At 32.8% G+C, this 23,499-nt stretch overlaps 1 protein-coding gene across 1 annotated transcript in view; it reads right to left on the reverse strand.

Moving 5' to 3' along the window:
* Positions 1 to 5,901: 5,901 nt before the first annotated feature.
* Positions 5,902 to 23,499, reverse strand: part of crtac1b (cartilage acidic protein 1b) — a 200,807-nt gene continuing 183,209 nt past the window's right edge. The window contains exon 17 of the transcript XR_015506276.1: positions 5,902 to 8,321. The gene's annotated coding sequence lies outside the window, so the exon portion shown is untranslated. The remainder of the gene's footprint in view (positions 8,322 to 23,499) is intronic.

Here is a 23,499-nt window from a genome sequence, read left to right on the forward strand (position 1 = left end):
GATAAAATAAATCAGTTATTAGAGATGAGTTATTAAAACTAATATGTTTAGAAATGTGTTGAAAAAAAAATATTCTTTCTGTTTATCAGAAATTGGAGAGTAAAATGTATCATAGCTTCCACAAAATACAGCAATGGTAATTCTTTTAATATAAGAATCATTGATATAAGAATCATCAATAATGACTGTACACCAATAATAACTTAATGTAAAATAAGATATATATGATTGCTGAACATTTGTGTGAAATTGAAGACTTAAGTAAATTCAGCTTTGAATCACATACTGAAATAATGTTTTCCATATTTGGTGATTCATGTTTATTATTATTATTATTATTATTATTATTATTATTATTATTATTATTATTATTATTATTATTGTTGTTATTATTATTATTGTTATTATTATTATTATTATTATTATTATTATTATTATTATTATTATTATTATTATTATTATTTTATTATTATTATTATTATCTTTTTTATTTAATTTATGCTTTCGGATTACAATATGGGACCTTGACCTTTCCACTTTAGAAGTTGAAAAGTTTGAAAGAGTTTATTGACATTTTTAATAATTTAAAAAGATATATTGTCTGGATTGGTGCTGTAAAGTTATAAAAATATGTTAATAAACTGCCAGTACTTTATCTGTTATTTTACAGACTCAATTCTCTGTATATTATTTATTATACAATATATTGTTTCAAACTACTAAAATGTTAAAACAAGTCACTTTGTTAAACTGGAGAGTTGAATTTGACAGAGATTCAGCTCCTATAATTCAATTCATAACCCCAAATGAACGTAAAACAACCTGTGAATCCTTCATTTATTTATTCAATCATTTTTCTTAGTCTTAGTGCCTTATTTTTCAGTGGTCACCACAGCGAAATGAACTGCCAACTATTACGGAATATGTATTACGCAGTGGATGCCCTTCCAGCCGCAACCCAACACTGGGAAACACCCATACACACTCACTCACACTCATACACTATGGCCAGTTTAGTTTATCCAATTCTTTTATAGCGCATGTTTTTGGACTGTGGGGGAATAATAGGATATTTTTTACAGTGCATAAATAAATGTAAAGTATACAATATTGTTTATAATATTTCATTGTATACGATCAAATAAATGCAGCCTCTGCAAGTAGACTTCTTCAAACTTCTTCAAAACAAAAAAAAAATAATAATAATCCTTATACCAAACCGATATTCTTTTCTGATTATTTTGACCGCTGGTATATCTTTAGACATTACAGTGCATTGGAGAGAAGAAGGAAACAGGCCAGAAATAGAGCTCAATGGACTGCATACAAATGACACAGCAAACGGTGGTTACAGTAAATCTCGAAAGCTAACAGCGTGCGGTTAGCAGGCTCTTTGACTGTTTACTTCTTCCATTTTACAAGCTGGCAGAGGATGTCACATCACTGCATAAATACAGAAATCCTTGTATTTGAAGAAAGCTTATTGAAGTTCTGTCTTATAGTACTCCATTTTTTTCAGCTACTTTACAAAGTTCATAAATGTTCCTGCCAGAACTGATTTCTGTGGGGCTGATCTATAATCACTGTAAATTGAAACTGGTTCAGTCCTGTTGTGTGCTGCCCAGATTGTGTCAAAGACTGAAAGAGGCTCAATTTTACGCTCTTTAGAAATCAATAATCGCCGCAGCGGATATAAATAAGATTATAGTGATGATGAGGAATGTTACGGGGGAAAATATTCTGATGATTTTTTTGCATCCATGAGGCATTTCAGAAAATCAGCACATAATACCGAGAGATCCACAAAAAGCTGAGTTGGAAAATTGCGATAACATTTTGTGGCAGTAAATCGAAAAAGATGTGTAACAAATTAAGAACAATATATCACTTTATAGTACTTCAATAAAGACAAAGTGGCAGTGGTTTTGGGTTTTAATATCAGCAAATGTATTATTATTTTTTCAATGTTTTTATTATTATTTTATTTTTTTAATAATATTAAGAGAAACATTCATTATGCAAATGCTCATTTACTTTTTAAATAATAACAATACTTATCATTTGTCTATTTATTTGCAGTACCTAATAATAATAATAATAATAATAATAATAATAATAATAATAATAATTATTATTATTATTATTATTATTATTATTATTATTAATATTATTATTATTATTATTATTATTATTATTATTATTATTATTATTATTATTATTATTATTATTATAAACAATTAATTAGCTGATACTTCAGATATTTTATTGTTTTTATTATTTACTAATTATAATAATAATAATATTAATTATTATTATTATTATTACTACTACTATTCTTCTTTTTCCTATTATTATTATTATTATTAATATTATTATTATTATTATGCATTTTATTCTATTTATTCATTTTATTGTTTGTATTATTGTATAAAATGTATTATTATTATTATTATTGTTAGTATCATCATCATTAATATTATAAACAATTAATTTACTGATACTTCAGACATGTTATATTTTATCGTTTTCTAATTAATAATGTATTATTGTTATTATTATTATTATTATACATTTTTAATATTTTTTTACTAATTAATTTATTATTATTATTAATATTATTATCATCATCATCATCATCATTATAAACTATTAATTTACTAATACTTCAGACATGTTATCATTTTCTAATTAATAAATTTGTATTATCATAATACATCTTTTTGTTTTATTATTTTATTTTTATCATCATCATCATCATCATCATCATCATTATTATTATTATTATTATTAATAACATTATTAATGTTATTATTATACATTTTAGACATTTTATTGTTTATTATTATTATTATTATTATACATTTTACTGTTTTATTACTATTTTATTATCATTATTACTATACATTTTATTGTTTTATTATTATTATTATTATTTATAATTTAATTATTTATTGAAACAACTTAAAATAATTTATATTGAACTTAATATTCCCTTTGTTCACATTGGTCGACTATAATAACACGAGGAAAAAATTTGAAGATACTTCTCAACCATTCTTTAATCTTAGTTCATGTTATTTTAAACAATTCAAAAGTTATTTTTAAAACAGCTCAAAATATATTATATTAATAATATCTAAAGGATCTGATCTAACGTATTTGACCCAAAAAATTACAACATAACAACAGTTGTGTTAAAAAAATGAATAAAGGCATTTAGAAATATTAGAACATTTAACAGTGACTAATAAGGTCTTATAGGTAAGTTTGGCTATTTGTTTCCTTAGAAAACATTTAGAAAAAGGAGAATTCAACTACCATGGTGTGTTCTCCTTTTTCTAAATGTTTTCTAAGGAAACAAATAGCCAAACTTAACTATATTCTAAAATACTATAATAAGGACTAAACTATAGTATATAGTTTTCCTGTGAGATGGAAAAAGTGCTGTGTGAGCAGTTTCTCATTAGCCGGACATGCTTTCCATTGTAGTTCAGTGAAAGGCGAGCTCTTCATCAGCATGCAGGACTGTGTTAATTGGCTATTCAACTCTACACTTCAACTTTCTCCAGCTTTGTGATTGGCTCTGCATTTAGAGATTAAGTTCAAGCCCTGCTGGAAGTGCACTTTGCAGCCAAGCGCTTAAAAAGAAAGCATTTGAAGTGCCTATTAAAAAGGGTTGGTTTCGGGGTGCTAGAGAAGTGGCCCGGTGCCCAGATATGTTCGCTAAACTCTTGATGAACGCTCTGGTCAAATGAGGGCACGGGATGTTTGTTTCTTCATAGCAAATGTTATTTTAAAGAGAAAATGTAAACGTTGGAACAATGGAAATATTGGTGCAAACGGGGCCACTTTGTTTAGGATGGGAACAATAATATCCGTGGAGATTGTTTGAGATGCTTTCTGCTTTCGGCAGTTTCATTTATTTATTTATTTATTTTATTGATATGCGCAAATCCTGGCAGGATGAGTGTTAATCTGTTAAAAACTTAATTCATATACGACTCGCAACTATACAAGAGACTTTATAGTTTGCTTTTTTCCCCTGATGCAAAATAGTGAAATGTCAGAGAAATGACGCAATGTGTTTTGAGTATTCGGGGAACATTTTCAGACGCAGATAATAAGCATAAAATGTTTATACATCTGAAAACTATTGGAGTTTCTGGATTTGACGGATTTCGGCGTCCACGTTGAAAATCTGGGATTCAGGAACTAATTTGAAGCGTGGCGATAAACAGTTTTGTTCTGTGCTTTAGACAAATTTAAGACAAAGAGGCATTGTGTCATAAAATGAATTTGAAAAAAATGACTATCTGGGTCACTAATCTAATAGGGAGAGTTTGTGTTTATGTGAACTCCTTTGCACTGCAAGAAAAAGGGATTTTATTACTTGGTATTTTTGTCGATTAATACAAATATCAGATCTCTTTTATATGTAAAGATGCACTGCATGAGTTGATCATTTAGTATTATTCAACAATAATATGTATTATTGCAGGATTGTTTTATAAGATAATACTCCAATGGTTTATAAGATCACACTCTCTCAGGCTTTTTCTTCAAAATTGCTGGTTTAATTCAGTATCTTACAGTGTTCTTACCTGTTATTTGAAATTTACTATCAATTTCTAAATAATAAAATAATTTTCTAAAATAAAAAAAGTTGAATTATTTTTTATTTATTTTGATTGTTTGTTTACGCTTAAAAAAAAAAACAAATCTCTCCATAGGGTAGAAAAAAAAAATGATCTCTAATATTTTTATCACAAAATTTTGAACATTTCCACAAAACGAGACATGCTATCATAAGTAAATTTGCTTTTTAAGTAATTTATCTTCATTTATTTATTAAGTTATTTTTATTATAATTGTTATTAGTATAATTACATTATTGCTTTCTAAAATGATCAAAAAATATATATTTTTTAAATATATTTTATTTTAGATAACTTTATTAAAGGGTAAAAAAAAAAAGATCTCTCCCCAGAATTAACCCTTATTTTTCTTAATGATTTTTTGGAATTAAAAAAAAAAAAAGACGTATTTTCATAAGTAATTTAGCTTTTTATTTAATCTATCTTCATTTATTTATATTTAAATAGAAAACACTAATACATATGCAATGCAGGAAAAAAAAAGTTTTTCTTCTTTTTTCAGTGTGTGCAAAACATCACGATCTTGCTTCAGTTGCTTAGATGTTCAGCAAAATTACTATTTTTACATATTGTTTATAAAGCAGACACGCATATCATCATGAAGTCAAAGCATGACATAAAACATTAATGATGCCTCGCTTTCTGAAAATAAATCCAAATTATGCATTTTAAAACATTCTATTTTTAGATCATTTTATTTGATTGTTTGTTCAAACTTTATTACTATTTATTATTCTGCCTGTGAGTAAAAATTTCCCCTTTAGAATTAATTATATTTTTCTCATCACTAAATTTTGAGCATTTCAAAAAGACGTACTATCATAAGAAATTTAGCTGTTTAAGTAAATATATTTTAATGTAGTTATTAAATCTAATTCTTGTTTACACACGTATATCTTCATGAAGTCAAAGCATGATATAAAAGGGCAATGATGTCTTGCTTTCTGAAAAAAAAAATCTAAATATTGTACATTATTTTAGATCATTTTATTTTATATGTTTGTTCAAAATATTATTAGTATTTATTACTCTAAATTAATTTATTATTATTTATTAGTCTTTAGGGTAAAAACTCCTCTCAGAATTAAATGTTGTTTTTCTTATCACAAAATTTTGAGAATTGTAAAAAAGATGTACTATCATAAAAAAATGTAGCTGTTTAAGTTAATGTTTAAAGAAGTATTTTTAAATAGAAAACACAACAAAATATACAATCCAGAAATAAATGAAATTAAAAGTCAGTTTTAATGTTTTATTGTAATTTTGATCAAATAAATGCTTCTGCAAGTAGACTAAAATTAAATTTAAGCCTTGTTTACAGTATACATCCTTGTAGCCAGGGGGGTTCAGGTGGTTCGATAGACCCACCCCTCACTGACAAAGGTTCATATTTTATCCCATGCATGAGCTCATTTGTCCTATTTTGACTACTACGCCATCATATATTGTGAAAATGACCCATTTAAGATCAAGTGATGTGACTTCAGCTAATCAGTTTTGACCAACCAAGCAATCATTTTTCATGAGAGACTACAGTTTTTAACTTAAAACTTTAACAGATTTCTATTTTTGTTTTCTAATGATATACTGTATGATGTAGTTTCTATTGTTATTTACATGTTTTTTTTATTCTGAGGGCCCTATCATATACCCGGCGCAATAAGATGCAAGACGTGTTTGCCTCGTTTGGCTATTTTCAGATGCGCAACCCTAATTTTCCCGATTTGCCCCACATTGTTTAAATAGCAAATCCATTTGTGCCACTTTGTGGACTCATGGGTGTTCCAGACTAAAAAAGAGGTGTGTTAAGGCAAATTGTTGGCACGTTGCTATTTTGAGGAATTAAATCAGACTGTGTTATAGCCCAGCTGAAAGCAGGTCTAAAGTCAAGCGCAGAGCCTGTTAGTTGTGTGCCTTGAACATCTACACATTGCTTAATATATACACAGGGTGTGCGGCAATACGCAAATATCTTTACAAATGAAAAAAAAAACAAAAAAAAAAACAAGGGTTTAAATATTACAAAAATTAATATGTTCTACATAAATATAAAATCTACTTCCTCCACGCCTTCATCATCTCAGGGGGCTTTTTTCAGTTTATTCAACAACTTGCTTTTGTATAATGTTATTATTATTATTAGTAGTAGTAGTAGTAGTAGTAGTAATAATAGTATTATTTATTATATGCACATTTATAATTGTTTTATTAAAAACAAGTTTAAATTTGTCCACCAGTCAGACTTTTAACCATAAGGGGCTTAAGAATAGCAGGTGTGTTTAGATATAACTCAGTTTTTTTTACCACATTTTGTTATTGTTGTTCATTTATTTGTTTGCTGGAAATAAGAACTGAATTTAGGAATAGTTTTGAAACAAATCTTTGCGCTTAACAAATTAAATTAAATATGTAGGCTAATAGATGTCTTCAGTGGAGTGCATACAACACCGCTTCTTTGTTCGTGAAAGAGAAAGTAAAGAGGCCGAATGGAGGAGGCTTGTTCTTTATCCTCACGCTGCAAATGGTCTGTTTACCTGTTTTCTTGCTAGTGAAGCTTTCAGTTTTGCACTTACAAAGTCCGCCATGTAAATAGCAAATGTGCCATGGTGTGATGCAACTGACTTTAAAAGGCAATGGGAGATGAGACTCTCATAAGTTTATTCTCAAAACACACCCATAACTCATTAAGAGAATAAGCTCAACCCTGTTAGACCATGCGCCACTGCGAAAACTATATTTTTCCATCCTTAAAGTAGCAAAAGTGGATTCAGGCATGTCCTTAATGCTTTTGCACAATGCGCTTTAGACTTTGCGCTGATTGTTAAAATAGAGCCCATTATGTTTGGTTGTGCATTAAAAAGTGTGGTCATGAAGACCATCTGACAAGCTACTCCAGCTAAAAATAGTGCTTAAAATGTCACTAAAATGCAGTTTTTAAATCTCAGAATTAAATAGAAAACTAAGCGAATAACTCACAAAAAGTCTACTTTTTGAGAAAAAAAACCACCCCTTTCACCAGGCTGGCTATGGGCCTGTTATAAAGTACATTTATTATTTACATCATAAAGTCAAAGCATGAGATAAAATAGTAATATTACCTTTGCCTTTCTATACAGCTTCTAATGATTTTCAGCTTCCATTTGCACTCAGAGCATTGAATCCAGACATGCATTTTGCTGCAGTATCAATAGTGAAGTTTGTTATAAAATTCACCAAGTCGCTGAAATGTGACGAAACACAGAGGTGCATTTCTTACCACAGATTGGACTCGGGATAGACCCCAAAATAAGTACTTTGACTGGCAAAAGGCTTCCACGGAAACCGCTTGGACACACCGCGCTGTGAGACAATTTATTTGTTATTGCTGGAAATGCGAGATCACATTTTGACTGTATTGGCATGACTGAAGGGACGCCACACTTGTGAGTCCGCCGTGCTTGAGGGAAACGCACTTCAGCTTGGATTGTGCTTCCCCCAATCACTGGCGGCTCTTTAAGAGACCCTTGAAAAGATTGTGGTCATGGAGCAGAATTCAAAGGGACAGACGAGAGAATAAAGGGCCCTCAAAGCCAGGTTGTGCTGAGGAGCGAGGGGTCCGGGCATCCTGGGGGTCCGTATGCACATGGAGGCGATGATGTGAAACTTCCACCGACGTGCCACATGAGACTTTTGAAAGAAAGCAAAACAAAGAGTAGAATATGTGTGTTCAAGAAATTGATAATGATAAAAGATTTATTTCCTAACACTCAATAAGGTTGTATTAGTTAATGCATTTACTAACATAAAAAAACAGTGATTTATTACAAATCTATCAACAAATACATTTATCACAGTCTTTGTTCATGTTAGTTATGTTCTGCTAAATCATTTATTCATTCATTCTTTTTCTTTTTGGCTTATTCCCTTTAGGAATGCCGCAGCAGAATGAACCGCCAACTTATCTAGAATATGTTTTACCCAGTGGATGCCCTTCCAGCTGCAACCCATCACTGGGAAACACCCATACACTCTCATTCACACACACATACACTACGGACAATTTAGCTAACCTAATTCACCTATAGCGCATGTCTTTGGTCTCCAATTTTGGACTACAAAGAATCCAATTCTTGTTTATAAGTAGACATGTATACAGTATCACTATGAAGTCAAAGCATAATATAAAAGATTAATGATGGCTTGCTTTTTGAAAATAAAAAAGAAGTATGCATTTTTGTACATTTTATTTTAGATCATTTTATTTGGTTGTAAAAAATGAATCTGTCTGTTGGGTACTCCCCCAGAATTAAACAGTATTTTTCTTTTTTAAATTTTGAGAATTAAAAAAAAAAAAAAAAGACGTACTATCATACGAAATTTTGCTTTTTAAGTAAATGTATCTCAGTTAGTTTATTTAAAATAAATTGTCAAATTTATATTTATTTATTTGTTTATTTATACATTTATGTACTTTTTTTATGTATTATTTTACTGTTAAACACTTTGTGCCTTCTTGTCTGTGGAAAGTGCAGTATATTAATAAATGTTTCTCACAGTTTTGATGACATAATTATCATTAATCTTTTATTTTATTTTATTTTTATTTTGACATTTTCCCTCAAGATTCTGAGGTATAAACTGTAAAATCAAAAAACGCAAACTTCATATTTTGTATTTGGATTTTTTGAGGAATTTAAAATATACATCTCAAAATTTTGAAGTAGAAATTTTAAGTTCAAAAAACATAATGTTCAAATGTTTTTATTCAAAACAGACATATCAAGTTTGACATTTTTCCTCAGAATTCTCAAACTATTTTTCTTTGAATTCAGAGTGTACCTCTCTATATTTTGTATAACAATAAATATGTTACATCGCACTGCTACGAGTGTGATATTGCATTTATACAACAGTTCGATGGCATAGTTGTGTGTATAAAAAATAATCAGGAAGAACATGGAAAGTCTAAAAACCCTTTTGTATGAGGAACTACTTTCTTTTGCCATTAATTCACATCAGCAGCTGACGTCAGAACAGCAGAAACCGTTGCTATTTCACCAACGTCACTTTAGAGCTAGTATTTGAATGATTCTCTAGCGTAATGTATAAACTGATGACAGAATATGTGACTTTGCTCACATTTTAAGATCATAAGGCTGAACAGCATCAAATGCCATCAGTCTAGAGACATTTCCAAGTATTCTCTGTTGCAATCGGGATATCACAATAATTAATCCCAAAAAAGCAGAAGCAATGCAAACACTACCAGATTACTGTTGTGTTTGCGATAAGGAAAAACGTTAAACATATGCAGACATTTCTTCTTTCTTTCTTTTTATTGAACTAGTCTGCATTAACGAAAACAGGAGACTCATCAAAAACAGATGACCAACCAGAAAGTAACTCAGGGTTATACAAAGAGTGGCCAGCACAAACATACATTCCTGATATGTGAGTCCTATCTCACACTCAATACGCTACAATTACTATGGTATAAAAAAAGCACTACAACATACAAAATAGAGAGATCGACTTAGAAAGTCACTTACCAGTTTAATAATGATTTGATCAGCTGTAGTTAGAAATTAGGGCTTTTTTATTTTGTGGATAGACAATGTCAACCGTCTTTGCTCTGCTTAGTATGACAGGCTGATGCACTGTATCTCCAGAATTCAATAAAAATATTTAAAATAGACACTAGCCTTATAAATAAACTGCATAGTTGCAATCTAAACAGCTACTTTCTCGGCTAACAGCCTCAAAAGTACATTGCTATCCAACAATATTTTAGAAATTTTTAAGACACTTTGATACAGCTTAAAGTGACATTTAAAGGCTTAACTGGGTTAATTAGGTTAACTAGGCAGGTTAGGGTAATTAGGCAAGTTATTTTATAGCGATGGTTTGTTCTGTGGACTATCGAAAACAAATGTAGCTTAAAGGGGCTAATAATTTTTGACCTTAAAATGTTTTTATTATAATTATTATTATTATTATTAAAATCTGTTTTTATTCTAGCCGAAATAAAACAAATAAGATTATATACAGAAGAAAAAAAATATTATCACAATAAACAGTGTCATCAGACCAATCAACGCAGATTAGCATCCCGCAAATCAATCGCTTGAACGAATCATATGTGAGTTGTTGGGATAATTAGGTAAAATAAATGCATAATATAAGAAAATGAAAGTGTTTTTTGATCCTACATTCTCAGAAATAAAGGTACGCAAGTTGTCAGTGGGGTGGTATCTTTTCAAAAGGTACAAATTTGTAAAAAAAAATGTCCATATTAATACCTCAAGGGTACATATTAGTACCTTAAAAGTACAAAAATGTTCGTCTTAAAATTTTTAGGCACTAATATATACTTTTGAGGGGACCCTTTACGTACAAATGTGTACCTTTTGAAAAAGTACAACCCCAGTGACAACTTGTGTACCTTTATTTCTGAGAGTGTACATACATATAGTTGTTGGACACCCCCCAAAACCAAAATATGACATTTTTAATAAATAATAGGGGCTCTTTAACATGTGATTATCACCATGTTTTATATCTAGAAATCCTTTTTGAATATGATTTGGAATATAAATAATGAATATGGTTAATATGACGTAAGTAGGTGCTAAACAAGTTAACCTTTCAGTTCAGAGGTTTGACAAAAACTCACTCCTGCGGCATTTATAGAGCTTAGAGGTCAGTTTGTGACATTTGCATCCTATGTCTTTTCATTATGCACATTTGCAGATCAGAGTTCACCAAACGTTGGTATGCAAGCACAAGTCGAAACCTTTTGGCATGCGTTTGCTTTTCTTCTCTCCCACAGCATGCCTATGAATGGAAGCGAAGGAAGTACTAAGACTAGTGTTAAAGTCTTTTGGTGGAGTTTCTGAATAGCTAACATCTCTAACAGCACCCTTTAAGCCCTCTCTGGACCCCCTTGCAGTAATAGACTGTTATGGCAGCTGAGCTACGGGCAACGTTGCTGGGCACAAAAGATGATTAAGAAAATCCTCTGGAGGAAATTCAAGTCAGCATGTTTAAAAGCTTCATTCTCCAGAAAAGGATTTGCCAGCGAGACAGTTGAGGAAAGTCTGGAATTGTCTGAATACCCGTTTTGTTTTAACACTCTGACACTTGCCATGTGAAGAGAAGGCTGAGACGTTCATAATTATTCACGGTTTGGCATTAATCATTTGACACATGCTAGACTATTAGGTATTTTGGCCAACGTAAACTGTCATTTGTTTGGTAGGTTAGTTTGCTATTATAAGGCAGAGGCAACACGCTAACTGTAGCGTAAAAGAGTGAAGGATTGATCTGTTGGGACGTTGTGTGTATTTCCTAAATATTTTCAGATTCCGATGGAATGTCATTTGGAAACCCTGGTTTATGATAATATTAAATACATGCGAAATGTGCACAGAAAATGGATGGAAGAATTGTGATTTAGTACAGTAATTACAGTAATGTAATTCTTACACTATACAAGTGCTGATACAGTAAGACAGATGAGAAGAAGTCTGTTTATATATATATATATATAATGTAAATAAAAAATCTTAGTCATGCCTTAGAAACGGTATAGCAGAAAATTTTGACTTTTTGAAACCGCAGTATAGCTTGAAAACAGCCATCGATCCATGCCTTACCTATCTATCTATCTATCTATCTATCTATCTATCTATCTATCTATCTATCTATCTATCTATCTATCTATCTATCTATCTATCTATCTATCTATCTATCTATCTATCTATCTATCTATCTATCTATCTATCTATCTATCTATCTATCTTACTTATTACTATATATATCTTCGCTTTTATTTACCTTCTGAACAAAAAGCGTGGCATGTCCAAATTTATTCATACCCTTTTCAAACTATCATATTAATGTACATGGAAAAACCCAAAGTTCTATATCAAGCTTTTTAAAAGCATTCTAATAACCCAGATTCATTAAAAAATCTGTTTTAATCAACTCAACAGGAGAAAAACAGAAGCTCTCTGCTGTTGGTTTGTGGAGAGTCATGGCAAAGACAAAGGAGGCCTGTTAGGAGCTGCGGCTACGGATTGTGGCTGCTTACAAGTCAGTCTATTGCCCTTATTCTGCGATGCGGAAGTGCGCTTGTTTTTGTGATTGTTTTAAAACTTCCCATTCAGTTTGCTATAGCAGAAATGACTAGGAATTATAAACAGCACAAAACTAAAGTTTCCAGTGGCTAGAGTGCTTAAAAAAACTTAAAAGGCAATAGACCACATCAAAGTTATTATTAATTCTAAATATTTGATATTACTTATTAACAGTGGTGGAAAGAGTACTGAAAAATCACACACAAGTACCATTACTTACCCAGAAATGTAGTGCAACAGAGTAAAGTATCTGTTGAAAATGTTACTCAAGATATGAGTAAAGTAGCCCTTTTAAAAACACTCAAGAATGTGAAGGTTGATGCATTTACATGCAATTTGTTCATGTGTGTGTGTAAACGTAACATTCTGTAGTGCATTTAGAGATTGTTTAAGGTAATTTGGTGATTTCAGTCATCCTACAGTTGACATATGCCATCTTTTCATCAGTGACATGCAACCATCTTTAAATAGCTATAACTAAATAAAATTTCATATGGACTATATATATTCATATGAACTATAAATAATAAAATGTAAACTTAATTTCAGATATGTAATGCCTAATTACTTTTTCATCATCCCTGTAGGCTACATGTATGCTTATATGTAAATGAATGCAAATATTCATTGTTCATATGTTTTTACAGACCTTTAAATTATTTGTATTTGTGTCAATTATTTGTGTGTGTGTGTGTTATTATTATTTTAACTCTAAAAAATAATCTATAATAACTTTGAACTGGTCTCTTTATTTCTCAAAAGCTGTAAATGAAAATGAAAAGCAGAGACAGGGAAAGTGAGTCAATCGCAATATTTGGATGTTGGTTGTAGTCTCGTTTTGGCATTTGGCTTCTCAGCTCTTGCTTCATTCATTTGTTTTTCTTCACTGTTCTTCTCCTCTTTCCTCATGCAGTCTTGGTCTGACCTTAAACAGCATTCAATTTCTTCTGATGGGCAGATAGCTTCTGCTGTGTTTGCGTTTGCTCAGTATGTGGTGTTACCCATGTGGAGAAACGACTCCACGAGGTGTTAAGAAACTTGGCGACTCGTCTTCATGAATCTCTTCAAGATTCTTCTCATATGACTCATAGTTTTCCTAAGAGTATGCCAGCACACTAGAGTGCAAACCATGTGCATTATTGACTCTGTGTGTAACCCATGTGCCCCGTATCCATACTGATCCACGCTGACCGCTTTCACACATTCCTCTCTTCTAGCAGGCAAAATGACGTTTAGGAGGGGTGAATGTTTCTGACATGATTTTTATATTTGAGAGAAATAGTTATAATTTTATTTTATATATATAATTGTTTAATCCTCTGTTTTAATTCGGTTGATTTGGTGTGAGGCTGTGTCTGTAGTTTTTTTTCTTGTTCTTTCCGTCAATGATTGTGCTTGTTAGCAGCAGCTGTTCATCAGTGTCTGAATTCAGTCATTTGTGGTCATTCACTCTGTCTAGTGGACTAAACTAATTGACTAATTTAGGGACTAGAGAATGAGGGTGTGTGGTGAGATTTCCGACACTACTTTCTCGAAAACAAAGGTTTGATCTAGTACAGTTATTTTCCGTATATTGTACAGAAATGAGCTGTTCAGCAGTACTTGTTTCTTCCTACAGGTGGGAGTGGCACTGCTGTCACATTGCAAGTGTTAAAAAAAAAAAAATCTCGCCACTGCACGTCATCATTCACTCATTATTTTGAGGAGCTGAAGCTGCTGTAACAATACAACCGTTTCACGAAACTAAATAGTTGCTACTAATGAAGCTTAATATTTGTTTTCATAGTATAAATTGTGTGTAGTTTTGGTGAAATAAAATAACTGTAATTAATAAAATGTGTGTCATATCAATGTAAATACATGCAAATTGTTCAGAAAAACGTAAATTGTACTAGCTTTTTAGATATGATATAAGCCCCTTAACGCCCCTAAGCCCCTTATCCCTTTTGACCCTAGCAACTCCCCTGGTGTATGAATGTTTTCCAGTACTGGGTTGCAGCTGGAAGGGCATCCGCTGTATAAAACATATGCTGGATGAGTTGGCAGTTCATTCCACTCTGGTGACCCTTGATAAATAAAGGGGCTAAGCTGAAGGAAAATGAATGAATGAATGTTTAACCTAATAAATGTCAAATTAAATGTGGGATCTTTCAGATAAAATGTAATTTTACTGATGATGTCATCCTGCAAAATAGCTTTACAGTATCTATAGATCCAGCTGGACATATATGTTATATTTCCTTATGTTTAAAGCATGAAAATGGTGAATTTTTTTAATTGTTCTTATTGTGATATTTATTGCAGCATTCAAATTGAATCACATGGCAGTGCATTTAGACATGGTCAAGACGATCTGATACAGTTCAAACCGAGCATCAGAATTGGGCAGAAAGGTGATTTAAATAACCTTTAACGTGGCATGGTTGTTGGTGCCAGACGGGCTAGTCTCAGTATTTCACAAACTGCTGATCTACTGGAATTGTCACGCACAACCATCTCTGGGGGACCTAATAAAGTGACCGGTTAGTGTAAATCTCAAGAGAATCACTGGAATCAAAACTTCATACAGGAATATGCGCTGTTATACTTATTTTTACTGACGGTACATGTTTACTTTATGATTAATCTCCTATATATAGATTAAAACAATATTATAAATATAAATACTTTGCACTCAAACCACTATCAAGCCAGTTCTTTTTTATGATCAACAAAATATTCCTCAATATTTTGACAACTTGATCTTACACCTGATTACTATATCAAAGTAAGTGCATGAAACATCATATATTTATTCATTGTTTATTTTGGGCTGTTTTTACCTTTTTGTTGGACATTTATTGATCTTTTATGCAATATGTTTCTGTTCTGTCCTTGCATATCTTTATTTAAAAAAGGTGGTATTTTGTATTTCGCATACACATGTAAAAATGTGTAAAAATCAATAATTCTGGAAATACTTTTTGGATTTAGCATTGTTTTTAAAATCACTTTTGTTAACTAGGTTTAATGCAAACCAAAATAACAAGCCTTTGGCCCATGTGTGGGTTTGCCTTCTCTCTCTTGCTTTCTCTTGGTTTATTTTTAGTTGTTTACATTTTAATATATCGCCTGCAGAATTCATATGTCCTTTTTAAAAGGTGTTGAGCATTTAAAGCATTTGTTTGAGGCAGAAATCCTTATTCTACACTTGGTTGTCATATTCTTATGAGCTGTAATGCAATTAAACCTCCCTGTTTGTTGAACAATTACAGATCCCCAAAGATCTGCCAGATCTCATCTGTTTTCCTTCAGCAGACACAATCACCCTCATTCTATTGTATTACTAATGTCAATCTTTTTATTTTTATTTTTTGTTTCCTGCAGCGTTTCAGGTTCCTGTATCTGCCAGGTGAAAGAAGATCACGCGGTTTCCTGTGGTGCAGAGCCAGAGAGCCGCTGTGAGGAAGATTTTAAATTGCAATTGCACATTTTAAGTCACAAGCAGTATCCATTCAACACAACAGACTAACCATATAATTCATGTCTTACAGAAAACTGGTCAGTATACGTTCAGATATCGGCAGATGCAATGTGATTGGCTGCAATTTCTGGCTACTGGGGTTCAGTCGGCTGGGAAAGCAGTGTTTACAAGGTACAAGTTTTAAACAATTAGTGCTTCATGGTAAGTTTGCCAAATCAGGCATAAAATTTTGGGCCGACACTTTCTGTTTTATTTGAGTATGGTGCTTAAAAGAAATTCAAGGAGAAATTAAAAAGGAACTTGTGTCCACAACAGAACTATAAATCCCTGTTTTCTGAGTTTTGTTTGTGAAATAATCTGTGCTTTTAAAAAAAGACACAAAGTTAAAACTGATTTTCATTCATTCATTCATTCATTCATTCATTCATTCATTCATTCATTCATCAATCCATCAATAAATTTATTTCTTCATTCAAGGCAAGGCAATTCATTCATACATTCTTTCATCCATTCATCTATCCATCCATCCATCAATCCAGCAATAAATCTATTCATTCATTTATTTAATAATTCATTCATTAATTCATTCATGCATGCATCAATCCATCAATAAATGTAATCATTCATCCATCCATTCATTCAACCATTTATCCATCCATCCGTCAGTCCATCAATAAATCTATCCATTCATTCATCTGTCCATCAATTTTTCAATAAATCCATTCATTCATTCATTCATTTATTTATTCATTCATTCATTCATTCATTCATTCATTCATTCATTCATTCATTCATTCATTCATTCATTCATTCATTCATTCATTCATCATTAAATCTATTCCTTCATTCAAGGCAAGGCAATTCATTCATCCATCCAACCATCCATCAACCCAGCAATAAATATATCCATTTAATCATTCAATAGTTCATTCATTAATTCATGCATCAATCCATCAATAAATATAATTATTCATCCATCCATCCATTCATTCAACCATTCATCCGTCCATCCGTCAGTCCATCAATAAATCCATCCATACATTTATCTATGCATCAATCCTTCAATAAATTCATTAATTCATTCATCAATCGATTAATAAATACAATTATTCATTTATCCATCCATCCATTCGTCAATCCATCAATAAATCTATTCATTAATTTATTCAAGGCAAGGTAAGGCAATTTATTCATCCATCCATCCATCCATCAACAAGTCTATTCATTCATTCATTCATTCATTCATTCAAGGCAAGGTAAGGCAATTCCTTCATCCATACATCAATCCATCAATAAGTCTATTCATTCATTCATCCATCAATAAATCTAAAAATTCAGTTATTCATTAATCCATTCAATCATTCATTCATTTATTCATTCATTCATTCATCCATTCATTGATATATCTATTAATTCAATCATTCATTTATTCATCCATCCATCCATCAATTCATCAATACATCTATTCATTTAATTATTCATTCATCCATTCATTCCATCATTCATTTATCCATCAATAAATCTATGCATTCATTCAAGGCAAGGCAAATCATTCATCCATTCAATCCATCCATCCATCCATCCATCCATCCATCCATAAATATATTAATTCATGCATTCATTCATCAATACATCAATAAATATATTAATTCATTCATAAATCCATCAATAAATCCGTTCATTCATTTATTCATTCATTCATTCATCAACAAATCTTTTCATTCATTCATGCATTCATTCATCAATACATCAATACATCTATTCATTCATTAATTAATTTATCAATCCATCAATAAATCTATTCATTCATTCATTTTTACAAATGCTTCTGGATTAAATCCACTTTGCAATTGTAAAATTGCACTGTCAGCATTAACCTGGACATGCAGAAAGGGTTAAATCATGTTTTCTCCTTAAAGTCGTACCGCCCCAAAACACATATGAACGTTGTGATTGGCTGTGCCTTTCCCTGCTGTCATGTGAGAGGCTGTAGCTACATTCAGATTTAACAGCATCAAAACTGCAGGGGAATTTTCCCATGCAAAAATAAGGTGTAAAGTGGGTGACACACACAAGAGACGATGGTGGCAGCAAAAAAAAAAAAGAAAAAAAAAAGAGGGTGGACATAAAGAGCTTTTTTCAAAATAAAGTTACATGAACTAAAGTTTACTATACCGAATGAGTGCATCATAATAAGGGTAACGTTAATGCTAGTGTTTTTTTCCTGCTTTGATGCAAAGTCTAACATTATAGCAGGCTGATATAGTCTGTGCATGAATAATATGGTCTGAAGGGGGGTTGGGTCATAGGTTTCCACCAATGTCAAGAAAAAATCTAAAAAAATTTAGAAAATCTTGAATAAAAGTCAAGTTTCATAAATAAAAAACTTGATTCAATTTCTTCATATATAGGGGCAGTGATTTCTAAGACAGACCTGTTGTGACACTGAGGTTGTTAATCAATTGAATATGCTTTTGACGAACCCATCAAAAACCCATTTTTTAAGTAAATGTGTTTTATGGTAGAATTCATGTAATAACAAAAAAAAAAATAAATGCATGATACTTATGGTTCTATTTAAAAAATATTCAATTAGTAGGCAAATTAATTTCTGCAATTAAACTTTAATGAATAATTGATTTCTGCATTATTATTTTGTGTTGGTCGACTCAAAGAAATGTGATTTATAAATAAATTAATTAAATAAACTTTAGCACAGCTTCATTTGGGTTGCAGTTCATGCCATAGTTTCAAGAATGCTGTCTTATATTTTTGTCTCATGTCTGCTTTTTGTATGCTACTTTGCTTCAAATCAAAATCAAAGTTTGTTATGATGTGATTCTCCATGTAGCTGTTTGGACTGGTTGTCTTGCAAAGACTTTTTTTTTTATCCTCATGAGAAAAATATTTCTTTAGCCTTGTTGGGTAAAAACTGACAGCCAAAAACCCACTCTATTGTGGTGTTAACCATTTCTTGCTCATATACACTTGACTCGTGTCAAAGCTGCAAAACAATTCTTTCCCCTTCATTGCAAATAAATAACAGTAACATTGTGTTTTTTTTATTACCAAAAAGCACACTCCAAAATTAACCATATTTTCCTTGAAATTGCTACCTGACTGCCTAATCAAAGCCATTTTTCCTCCAAATAATAACCCTCCACACAATAATAAACCTAATAATACTTAAACTGATGAATGAGTCGAAGCAGAATCTGACAGATGTTTTAGGCAGTAAAGCAATTTCAAGCATGACTATTACCAAATTAAAACAGGGACATTACCAACTCTAAAACATAACCTAAAACTTAATCCTAACCTGTAACTTAATATCACCTGTAAAATATGAAACATTGATCCCTTCCAGAAAATACAATTACAACACATTGCAACATAATGTCTTTATTTTACATACTTTAAGTTCATGGAACAGGAAATCGCCTGCTTCACATTTTAGCCAGCTGTCACCATTGCTTAATCTGCTGAATGCTGTCAAATATTAGTATAATAAAAGAAGTAAAGACTCACATAAAAGACAAAATAATGCATGCACATCTTCTCAGTACAACCAAAAAACTGAAGAAAACACAGGATATTTTCACAGTACGTGACGTGTGGGACAAAATACTGTGCTTTACTATGCAAAGAGAAGCTGGTGGTCATCCTACTCGTTTCCGTATGTTTATTAGGCAGTATATAAAACTTAAGATTTGCATTTTAAAACATAGCAGAGGTCAAACACAGCAGCTTCCCTATAATAAATCAAGCAAAAATATTGCCACAGTCCAATCACCCTGCAGCCTAAGGCCGGTTACGTACTGAAGCTAAGCAGGGCTGAGCCTAGTCAGTACCTGGATGGGAGACCACATGGGAAAACTAGGATGCAGTTGGAAGTGGTGTCAGGGGATGCTCAACCTCTAGTGTGAGTCGTAACGCCCCAGTATAGTGAAGGGGACAGTATACTGTCAGTGATCGCCGTTGTTCGGATAAGACGTTAAACCAAGGTGCTTTCTCTCTGTGGCCATTAATAATCCCATGGTACTTCTCGTAAAGAGTAGGGGGGTAACCCTGGCCAAATTCCCTCCCTCGGCCCTTACCCGTCATGGCCTCAAGTGGATGCTGCACACTGGTGTTGGTATAGAGAGACCCCCCTCTTTATTGTGAAGTGCTTTAAGTGTTAAATTGATAAAGTGATAAACTGCCTAATAAGGTCCCTTTAGGGCTGTGTTTCTCAACCACATTCCTGAAAGACCACCAGCACTATATGTTTTGGATGTCTCCTTTGTCTGTTACACCCATTTCAAGTCTTTCAGACTCTGCTAATGAGCTGATGATCTGAATCAGGTGTGCTTGGTTTAGGAGACATGGAAAATGTGCAGAGCTGGTGGTCCTCCAGGAACGTGGTTGAGAAACACTTCTTTAGGGTATATTTGTTGAAATGGGTTAACCCCCCCCCCCCCCTAATACTATATGATTGTGACGTTTATGTGAGCGTTCTTGGCTATGCCGACCAAGTCTACACATGAGTAGAGCATAACTTGCATTTGACCACAAGTCAGTGATAAGAGTTTATAATTTCAACATTTTAAATTGTTCTGTTATAAACACACAGATCCATTTCATAAGACGTGTTATAAGGTGGTTTATGTGTTATTTATTCTGTATGATGCATGGATGCATGGATGCATGGATGGGCATAGATGGGCTAAAAAAAAAATACATGTACTCCGACTGTGTTTGACAAAAAATATACATTGAAGATGGCTTGAGGGTGAGTAAATTATGGGTCATATTTATTTTAGGTGACCTGTTCCTTTAATTTGCACATAAATATGGAGTACATTTTGATTAGCTTTTTTTCATATATTGCTCTTATATATATTCTACACAATTAGCTATTTGAGATTAGCCGACCTGACCTCAAAAGGGGGTCAGCAGGATGAATGGAAACAGGAGAGATATTGCAGACCTTTTGTGACATTACTAATGCTGAGTCCAGACTGGATGATTTTCAAAGTAGTCGTGTCACAGATGTTTTCACACTGCATGACTATCTGGGCTAGCGTTTTGTCGCTGCTTTGTTTACACTGCAAGATGGCTTTCACATTGCATGACTTTACAATAGGAAGAATCGCCGACAACTTTGTCTAAACTACATCTCACAGCCAAAAACACATTATTTATCTTTTGTTATTAATTGCATAACGAGAAGGAAGCCTTTGATGGGGTAGAAAATGTACATATTTGCTCACCTGGGTTTGAAGGGAATTAGCGATTTCTTCTCAACTTTCTTTTTTGACTTTTTGTACAGACACGGGTAAAATGTACAAATTTACACTAGTTTTTCCTTCATTTCTTGGGTCCAAATAAACTGAAAATGAGCGCTTTTAACTTCTCCCTCAACCTCCCGTTGGCCTGCTGGTACACACACACACACATACACACAAGTGAATGCTGCTCTCTCATTGGCTGTAGGCGTTCGCCGATGTTATTTTCGGTCAAAACTCATTTCACGTGGCATGATTTGAATCGCTGACAGCTCCAGATTTTTAGCCTGGCAAATATCTCACAGGCATCAGTGACTTATTGGCGATTCTCTCAGATCTTTAATAGTTCACTCTGTGTGATTGTCGCTCAGGTGAACGAGCACCAATTTGCCTGTGATTTCAGGCATTTGATGGTGATTTCTTAAAACCTGTCGCCCAGTCAAATTCAAGATTAAAATCATGCTGTCTAAACTCGGCATAAGGGACAGCTACTACTTATGGCAAAGTTCATATGCTGGACATATCTTTGCATAAGCTGAGATTGACATTTTTCAGGCTCTAGAGCACATGAAGTCATCCACTTTTATTGAATCTATTATGTGACTAAAGCCTGTTTGACATAATACAGGGCTGCGCAACAGGATCTGTCCCCTTGAACATCAATATAGGAACTCTGACGTATAATTACCGAATATGCTTTCATACGGCATTTGATCAGTCACAGCTGCTGTGTAATCACGAGTCCGAGAGCCAACGCTGGGTGTAGTTTTTCTTCACCACCAGCAGGAAACTGGACCCAAACCAAACCAGACAGTTCTGATGGCTGCTCAGAGCTCCATCCTGACAGTTTATATTCAGAAGACACAGAGCCTTATTGATGAAAATCCGAACACTCTTTTTAATTTTTCCCTTTGCTTTGCTGAACTGGCCACCATCGGGACGATTATTTTGTCTTAAGGATGTGTGGCCTTGTGTTTCGTTGTGTTTCAGTGATCCATTTCCTTTTCAAAATGCAGCTCTGTCCAAAAGCAGCAAAGGCAGAGGTTGATGTATGGACTTTTAGAGAAGAATACTCTGAGCAATATTTTAAGCAAATGCGCAGGCAGGTTTTATGGTCCGTAAAAATGTAAAATCAAATGCTTTCAGTGGACTTTATCCAAAGAATGATGCTTTTAAGCTATTGCTTAGTTTCAAGCATTCTGCTTAAAAATATTGCAACTGACTTCTGTGCATGGAAAGTAAAAAAAAAAAAGTTTGCTTAGCTAAAATTAAAGTTGCACTACCACCAAAAACACATTATATATTTGCATGGATGTGCTCCATTTTTAATTGATTTTTGATTTCCTTTAAAAATTACAGTTCATTTCTAGAATCTGAGATTTGATACTATTTTGAATGCAAGATGGAATGAAGAAAAATGATTTAGGTGTGTGTGTGTGTGTGTGTGTGTGTGTGAGGGGGGGTAGGGGGGTAGCCCCTACTGGCCCATATCTATCAGCTGATAACCACTGATAAGCCTATTCATTCGACTGATAACATTCGAAGCATCGCCAGTCAGTCAGTCAGCATGTAACCTTAAAGGCAGTGGTCACCAAACTTGTTCCTGGAGGGCCGGTGTCCTGCAGATTTTATCTCCAACCCTAATCAAACACACCTGAACAAGCTAATCAAGGTCTTACAAGGTATACTTAAAACATCTAGGCAGGTGTGTTGAGGCAAGATGGAGCTAAACCCTGCAGGGACACCGGCCCTCCGGGACCAGGATTGGTGACCCCTGCTTAAAGGGATTAACAAATAACACAGAGCACTACTACGATTTCAGAAACGTTCGTTCTGTTATAATTCACTTACATTTTAATATGTTTTGGTGTGATTATAACCCACTATAAAGAAAAAAACTGAAGGTTTTGAATGGGAAGCTGTAATGTAGCCGTGGCAGGAATGCATTTTTGTGTGGTGCCCCACCATGAAAGAATGAATGTAGAGGAAAAAAAATT

The sequence above is a fragment of the Danio rerio genome, chromosome 13, assembly GCF_052040795.2.
Source record: "Danio rerio strain M-AB ecotype USA chromosome 13, GRCz13ab, whole genome shotgun sequence".
Classification (NCBI taxonomy): Eukaryota; Metazoa; Chordata; class Actinopteri; order Cypriniformes; family Danionidae; genus Danio; species Danio rerio.